The sequence below is a fragment of the Archocentrus centrarchus genome, chromosome 18 (assembly GCF_007364275.1).
Source record: "Archocentrus centrarchus isolate MPI-CPG fArcCen1 chromosome 18, fArcCen1, whole genome shotgun sequence".
Lineage (NCBI taxonomy): Eukaryota > Metazoa > Chordata > Actinopteri > Cichliformes > Cichlidae > Archocentrus > Archocentrus centrarchus.
Genome location: NC_044363.1, coordinates 1,716,592 through 1,724,397, shown reverse-complemented (window position 1 = coordinate 1,724,397; position 7,806 = coordinate 1,716,592). Strand labels below are relative to the sequence as shown.

The following is a 7,806-nucleotide window of genomic DNA, read 5'->3' as shown; positions in this document are numbered from 1 at the left end:
GCTCTGTAGAGCCGAGTATTCCTTTCACGTTAACTAGTAGTGACTTCATGGATTTCTTTACAAATAACATTTTAGACATTAGAGAAAAAATTATTCATAACCATCTCAAAGATTATTCTTCATGTTCGGCTGCTTTCAGCACTGCTGGTATTTGTTTAGACTCTTAAGCTCCAGTTGATCTTTCTGAGTTAACTTCAATAAGAAGAAACAGCCTTTATTGTCCCACAGAGGGGAAATTTGGGATAATGGCAGCGGTGGGATTCGAACCCACGCCCCCGAAGAGACTGGAGCCTAAATCCAGCGCCTTAGACCGCTCGGCCATGCTACCGCCTAGTTACTTCCTCCAAACCAGCAACATGTTTATTAGATCCCATTCCTACTAGACTGTTCAAAGAAGTCTTTCCAATTATTGATGCTTCAATCTTAAAAATGATCAATCAGTCTTTATTAGTTGGCTATGTACCGCAGGCCTTCAAGGTGGCTGTAATTAAACCTCTGCTTAAAAAGCCATCACTTGACCCAGCTGTCTTAGCTAATTATAGGCCAATCTCCAACCTTCCTTTTCTCTCAAAGATTCTTGAAAGAGTAGTTGTAAAACAGCTAACTGATCATCTGCAGAGGAACGGTTTATTTGAAGAGTTTCAGTCAGGTTTCAGAATTCATCACAGTACAGAAACAGCATTAGTGAAGGTTACAAATGATCTTCTTAGAGCCTCTGACAGTGGACTCATCTCTGTGCTTGTCCTGTTGGACCTCAGTGCAGCTTTTGATACTGTTGACCATAACATTTTATTACAGAGATTAGAGCTTGCTATAGGTATTAAAGGTACTGCACTGCAGTGGTTTGAATCATATTTATCTCATAGACTCCAATTTGTTCATGTAAATGGGGAGTCTTCTTCAAACACTAAGGTTAATTATGGAGTTCCACAGGGTTCTGTGCTAGGACCAATTTTATTTACATTATACATGCTTCCCTTAGGCAGTATTATTAGAAAGCACTGCATCAATTTTCATTGTTATGCAGATGATACTCAGCTTTACCTATCAATGAAGCCAGATGACACACATCAATTAGTTAAACTGCAGGAATGTCTTAAAGATATTAAGGATTGGATCAGGTGACCCTGAACCATCCCTTAGTTATGCTGCTATAGGCCTAGTCTGCTGGGGGGTTCACATAATGCACTGTTTCTTCTCATTCACCTTATTTACTTTGTTTATACTCCCCTCTGCATTTAATCATTAATTGATATTAATCTCTGGCTCTCTTCCACAGCATGTCTTTCTCTCCCCTCAGCCCAACCGGTCGCGGCAGATGACTGCCCCTCCCTGAGCCTGGTTCTGGTGGAGGTTTCTTCCTGTTAAAAGGGAGTTTTTGTCATGTCCTGGGCCGTTGGCCCAGCGTTTTGTGTTAGTTTATTTCCTAGTGTTGTGATATGTCTGCGTCTCTGTCCTGAGTCTGTGCCTGTTCCCCGTGTTTAGTCAGTATGTTCCTTGGTTTGTCACTTCCTGTTTATTTTGACAGTCTGGTTTTCCTGTGCTTTGTGTTCAGCTTTGCTTCCCCTGTGTAATTAGTTTCATTTGCCTCACCTGTTGTTCCCTGCTGTTTCCTCTTGCCCTGATTACCCAGTGTGTACTTAAGCCCTCAGTTTTGTTTTGTTCTCTGTTGCGTCGTTGACGTTGTGTGTCCGTGTGTTCCTGTATTCCTGTGTTCTTGTGTTCCTGTGTTCCCTGTGTCTGCCCGTCGTCTCCCTTCCACGGTTTTTTTATTTGTTTTTTCCCCGTTGAAATAAATCCATTTTATGTTACGCTGACTTCTGGAGTCCTTCGTGTCAGCCATTCCTCGTCCATTTCCTCCCCGGCCATGACAGAACGACGCAACCAAACTAAAGACCCTGCAAGCTCCGGCTGCTACAACGGCACTCGCCTGGCGCTGGGGGGACCAGCTTTTTTGAACGGTCCCCGGCGACGCCGCTCACCGCCCCCGCCTAAACCGCAGGTCTGCCGCGTGGGCGGACTGTTTTTGGCGCCGGCCGCTCCCTCACCTGTCACTCCGCTTGCTGGTCCCTCCTTTTCTCAGCAGTCGCCGCAGCCACGGAGGACGAGATACCGGAGGAAGCGGAGAGACGTTTTCCTGGAGCCGGCGCCCGGAATGACTCCAGAGGAGTCATTTTTCCGATTCCTGGGTCACAGGGGTCCTTGGCCTCCCACCACTTCCGCGTCACCACTGCCTGCTGCTGACGGAGGAAGACCAAGCTCCCGGCAGCATCAGAGAGAATCGCCGCGGGAGCAGAAAGAGCAACTTCAGCCTGTCATGTACTCTGCTGCTTCCTCCCTCTCAGAGGAGAGCAGGAAAATTCTGATCCGAAGAGTGGACCGATTATGCTTGGACTTGTTATCTGACCCGTGTAAGGAGGAACAGGAAGCCATCACCACCAGGCTTCAAGACCTGATTGCCAGTTTCCCTTGGCTGTTGGACTCCTTGCACGGGTTAGTGAAAGACTTTGTAATCACCACCCTTCACCTACAGCCAGCACCACAGACCACTGCTGCAGCCTCTCAGCCACTCCTGTCAGTTCCCTTAGCTTCTTCCCAGTGTTCCCAGTCAGCTGTAGCTCCAGCTCCCCCTCAGTCGCAGTGTTCCCAGTCAGCGGTAGCTCCAGCTCCCCCTCAGTCGCAGTGTTCCCAGTCAGCTGTAGCTCCAGCTCCCCCTCAGTCGCAGTGTTCCCAGTCAGCTGTAGCTCCAGCTCCCCCTCAGTCGCAGTGTTCCCAGTCAGCTGTAGCTCCAGCTCCCCCTCAGTTGCAGTGTTCCCAGTCAGCTGTAGCTCCAGCTCCCCCTCAGTCGCAGTCCCAGACCCCTCAGTTAGCTCCAGCTCCCTCTGCTCACCCTGCTCCAGCTCCCTTAGCTCCAGCTTCCCCTGCACCCGTACCTGTTCCTCGGGTGGGGGCAGCCACGGACGGGCTGACCTCTGCACCCGTACCTGTTCCGCGGGTGGGGGCAGCCACGGACGGGCTGACCTCTGCACCCGTACCTGTTCCGCGGGTGGGGGCAGCCACGGACGGGCTGACCTCTGCACCCGTACCTGTTCCGCGGGTGGGGGCAGCCACGGACGGGCTGACCTCTGCACCCGTACCTGTTCCGCGGGTGGGGGCAGCCACGGAGGGGCTGACCTCTGCACCCGTACCTGTTCCGCGGGTGGGGGCAGCCAGGTCCAAGCCTTCGCATCGGTCTTCTGTGTTAGCTGCAGCAGCAGGGTCTCAGTCAGCTCTAGCTCCAGTCGCTCTCTCTCGCCTTCAGTCAGCTCTAGCTCCAGTCGCTCTCTCTCGCCTTCAGTCAGCTCTAGCTCCAGTCGCTCTCCCTCGGTTCCCCGTGTCAGCTGATTTAGTGCCCTCTCAGTCAGCTCCCTCTCAGGCCCCAGTGTCAGCTAGCTCTCACCTCTCTGTTTCCACGCAGCCAGATCTCCCTAGCCCTCAGGCTGCTCCCACGCAGCCAGCAGCGCTGTCTCGCACTCAGTCTGCTCCAGCCCCTGTAGCTCTCCCTCGCACTCAGTCTGCTCCAGCCCCTGTAGCTCTCCCTCGCACTCAGTCTGCTCCAGCCCCTGTAGCTCTCCCTCGCACTCAGTCTGCTCCAGCCCCTGTAGCTCTCCCTCGCACTCAGTCTGCTCCAGCCCCGGTAGCTCTCCCTCGCACTCAGTCTGCTCCAGCCCCTGTCGCTCTCCCTCGCGCTCAGTCTGCTCCAGCCCCTGTCGCTCTCCCTCGCGCTCAGTCTGCTCCAGCCCCTGTCGCTCTCCCTAGCGCTCAGTCAGCCCCAGCTCCTGTCGCTCCCCCTAGCACTCAGTCAGCCCCAGCCCCTGTCGCTCCCTGTCCACTCCACTCTCAGTCAGTTCCAGTAGCTCTTCCTCGGTCCCCAGTGTCAGCTAGTTCCTGGCCTGCTTCCACGCAGCCAGTCGTCTCCCGGCCTGCTTCCACGCAGCCAGTCGTCTCCCGGCCAGCTTCCACGCAGCCAGTCGTCTCCCGGCCTGCTTCCACGCAGCCAGTCGTCTCCCGGCCTGCTTCCACGCAGCCAGTCGTCTCCCGGCCTGCTTCCACGCAGCCAGTCGTCTCCCGGCCTGCTTCCACGCAGCCAGTCGTCTCCCGGCCTGCTTCCACGCAGCCAGTCGTCTCCCGGCCTGCTTCCACGCAGCCCGTCGTCTCCCGGCTAGTCCCCGAGCAGCCCCTGCTGCTCAATAAAGTAGCAGTGTGCCCTGTTCCGCGGTCCCAGCCTACGCATCCGGTGCCTCACTATGTAGGCCCCGTTCAGCCCATGGGCCCCGCTCAGTCCGAGCCGGTGGGGGTCTCCGCTCAGTCCGAGCGCCCCGCGCCAGAGGGCCCCGCTCAGTCCGAGCCGATGGGGGGCCCCGCTCAGTCCGAGCCGATGGGGGTCTCCGCTCAGTCCGAGCCCGGGGGTCCCGCTCAGTCCGAGCCGATGGGGGTCTCCGCTCAGTCCGAGCGCTCCGCGCCAGAGGGTCCCGCTCAGTCCGAGCCGATGGGGGTCTCCGCTCAGTCCGAGCCAGGGGGTCCCGCTCAGTCCGAGCCCTCCGAGCCTGGGGGTCCCGCTCAGTCCGAGCGCTCCACGTCACCCGAGGGTTCCCCACCAGAGCCCGGGGTCGCCCTTCTCCGCCGCCGCACGCCCCGCGGTCGGCCTCCAGTGTCTGCTGCCCGTCGCCGCCGCCGCACGCCCCGCGGGCGGCCTCCAGTGACCCCTCCTCGGCGCCGCCACCGCTGGGAGCGCGGTCGGCCTCCAGTGACCCCTCCTCGTCGCCGCCGCATGCCGCGCGGTCGGCCTCCAGTGTCTTCTCCGCGTCTCCGCCGCCGCCGCTGGAAGCACGGTCAGCCTCCGGTGCCTGCTCCCCGTCGCCGCCACCGCTGGGAGCGTGGTCGGCCTCCAGTGACTCCTCCTCGTCGTCGCCGCCGCCGCTGGGAGCGCGGTCGGCCTCCAGTGACTCCTCCTCGTCGTCGCCGCCGCCGCTGGGCGCGCGGTCGGCCTCCAGTGACTCCCCCTCGTCGTCGCCGCCGCCGCTGGGAGCGCGGTCGGCCTCCAGTGACTCCCCCTCGTCGTCGCCGCCGCCGCTGGGAGCGCGGTCGGCCTCCAGTGATTCCTTCTCGTCCTCGTCGCCGCCGCCGCTGGGAGCGCGGTCGGCCTCCCTCGTTGGGATTTTGCTTTGTGGCCCCTTGGCCTCTGCGGCCTCCTGAACTGTGTGTTTTTTGTTTTTGGATTTCCCACTGACTCCCCTGAACTGTGGACTGTTTTTTCCCCTGCTGTTTTTTGTTTTGTCATAGCTCCTGGACTGTTCCTTGTTTCGACCCCCTGTTTTGGACTGTCTCCGGCCTTGTGCCGTCGCCTTTTGTTCTGGTCCTGTGTTTTTGTTTTCTTCCTGTACGGGTTTGATTTGTTTTGTTCACGCCCTGTGATTTCTGTTTTGCTCCCTGTCTTTGTTTTTGTTTCGGGCCCTCCCTCCTGGTCCCCCGCCTCCCGCCCTTGTCTGGTTTTGTTTTCTGGTTTTGGCCGTCGGGAGCCGGCCTTTGAGGGGGGGGGTACTGTCATGTCCTGGGCCGTTGGCCCAGCGTTTTGTGTTAGTTTATTTCCTAGTGTTGTGATATGTCTGCGTCTCTGTCCTGAGTCTGTGCCTGTTCCCCGTGTTTAGTCAGTATGTTCCTTGGTTTGTCACTTCCTGTTTATTTTGACAGTCTGGTTTTCCTGTGCTTTGTGTTCAGCTTTGCTTCCCCTGTGTAATTAGTTTCATTTGCCTCACCTGTTGTTCCCTGCTGTTTCCTCTTGCCCTGATTACCCAGTGTGTACTTAAGCCCTCAGTTTTGTTTTGTTCTCTGTTGCGTCGTTGACGTTGTGTGTCCGTGTGTTCCTGTATTCCTGTGTTCTTGTGTTCCTGTGTTCCCTGTGTCTGCCCGTCGTCTCCCTTCCACGGTTTTTGTATTTGTTTTTTCCCCGTTGAAATAAATCCCTTTTATGTTACGCTGACTTCTGGAGTCCTTCGTGTCAGCCATTCCTCGTCCATTTCCTCCCCGGCCATGACAGTTTTTCCTTTCCACTGTCGCCAAGTGCTGCTCATAGGGGGTCGTTTTGACTGTTGGGTTTTCTCTGTATTATTGTAGGGTCTTTACCCACAATACAAAGCGCCTTGAGGCGACAGTTTGTTGTGATTTGGCGCTATATAAATAAAATTGAATTGAATTGAATTGAATTAATCATAATAATGCCTTAGATTTATATAGCACTTTTCAAGGTACTCAAAGACACTTTACAATTTCATGCACTATTCATTCGCACCCCAGTCATACTTGGTGGTTGTAAGCTACTAATGTAGAGAGAAGTGTGGCTGCCAATTTGTGCCTACGGCCCCTCTGACCACCACCAAACACATTCACACTTAGGGAATGTAGGTTAAGTGTCTTGCCCAGGGGCACAATGACAGCATGCGCTCAGACAGGTACTTGAACCACCAACCCTCTGGTTGCAAGGTGAGCACCTACCCACTGCGCTACTATATAAATCGTAAGAGAGCAGAGCAAACTCTGGTGCTGAAAATTCATAACTCATTCATTTAGATACTGTTAAGGAATAAAACTAGGGTTATGTTCACTTTGATTGACAGGCATGTCAGCGCAGCTGGTAGCTACTGTAGCTATCGCTTAGCCCTCACCTGGCACTACTGCAGCAGACCTCTCCACGTCCATGTCCCTCCTGTTGGAGCATTTTTAATGGAATTATCTGATAAATATTATGACTTTGTATGAGGTACCGTACCCCCATGAAATCTATGAATACGGCTTGTTAGCAAAGCCAAGCTAGCACTAGCTGATAAATTATCACAACGCTCTTGTGTACATGTGGTCACTTCAGGCTTCAAAAACAAGCATGGTGGAAGCAAGAACACAAAACACAGAGGCTTCAATATGTAGAGTCCAGAATTCAGTGGGTGACATCATGGTGACATGATATCATTTATATACAGTCTATGGTTGCAATAACCTTCTTTCCCAAATGACTTAAGGCAGGGCTATCAGACATACAACGTCCTCCCAACAGGATCCAGCCCACTGGATGACTTTGTAAAGTGTGGCAACTGCAGAGAAAGTTTCTTTGACTTTCTCGCACAATGAAGCAATATATTGTACAAATAGGTTACTTTGTGAGAGTGGCTGTCCACCTTTTTAATTTAATCTAAACCACATCTGACTCAATTCAGTTCAGTTCAATTTTATTTGTGTAGCGCCAAATTGCCACAAACAGTTGCCTCAAGGCCTCAATACAACTGTTGTTTTTACAGGCTTTTTACAGGTCTGCCATACTACACTAGGTCAGGCGGTTACAGTGACAAACCAAGATGATGTATTTTTTTGCGTTACAATGTAGCTTTCGTTTTCAGATGCAGGTGAATTTATTTTTGTTCTCATAGCAGACTGAAGTTTATGAAGTCAGCTTTGTACTGCAAAGACAAAGTGCAGATTGGTGGGAGCTGCTCCTGCTATGAGTGTTCACAAAATGTGCCGCCTAATGCAGAGTACATGCTTTTGCTTTAGGCTGAGAAAGTGTCACACTGCTGCAAACATCTTTTCACAAGTCTGAAAGACTGATGCACTTTGTAGAGCAGAACTGGTGGTGGGAGCCTAGGTAAGTGTGACCTGTGACAAACTCTCAGGTAACTGTATGGTGATGCAGCTTTAGCTTTAGAGAAGTTTGAATTGCATCTACAAGCTTGTTCACTAATAAAGGACAAATATAATATACTGTGTCTTCACATCAAC

General features: G+C 53.4%; 1 non-coding gene across 1 annotated transcript; it reads right to left on the bottom strand.

Moving 5' to 3' along the window:
- Positions 1-246: 246 nt before the first annotated feature.
- Positions 247-328, bottom strand: trnal-uag (transfer RNA leucine (anticodon UAG)). Its single transcript has one exon. It is a non-coding gene; the product is annotated as a tRNA-Leu (tRNA).
- Positions 329-7,806: the final 7,478 nt, after the last annotated feature.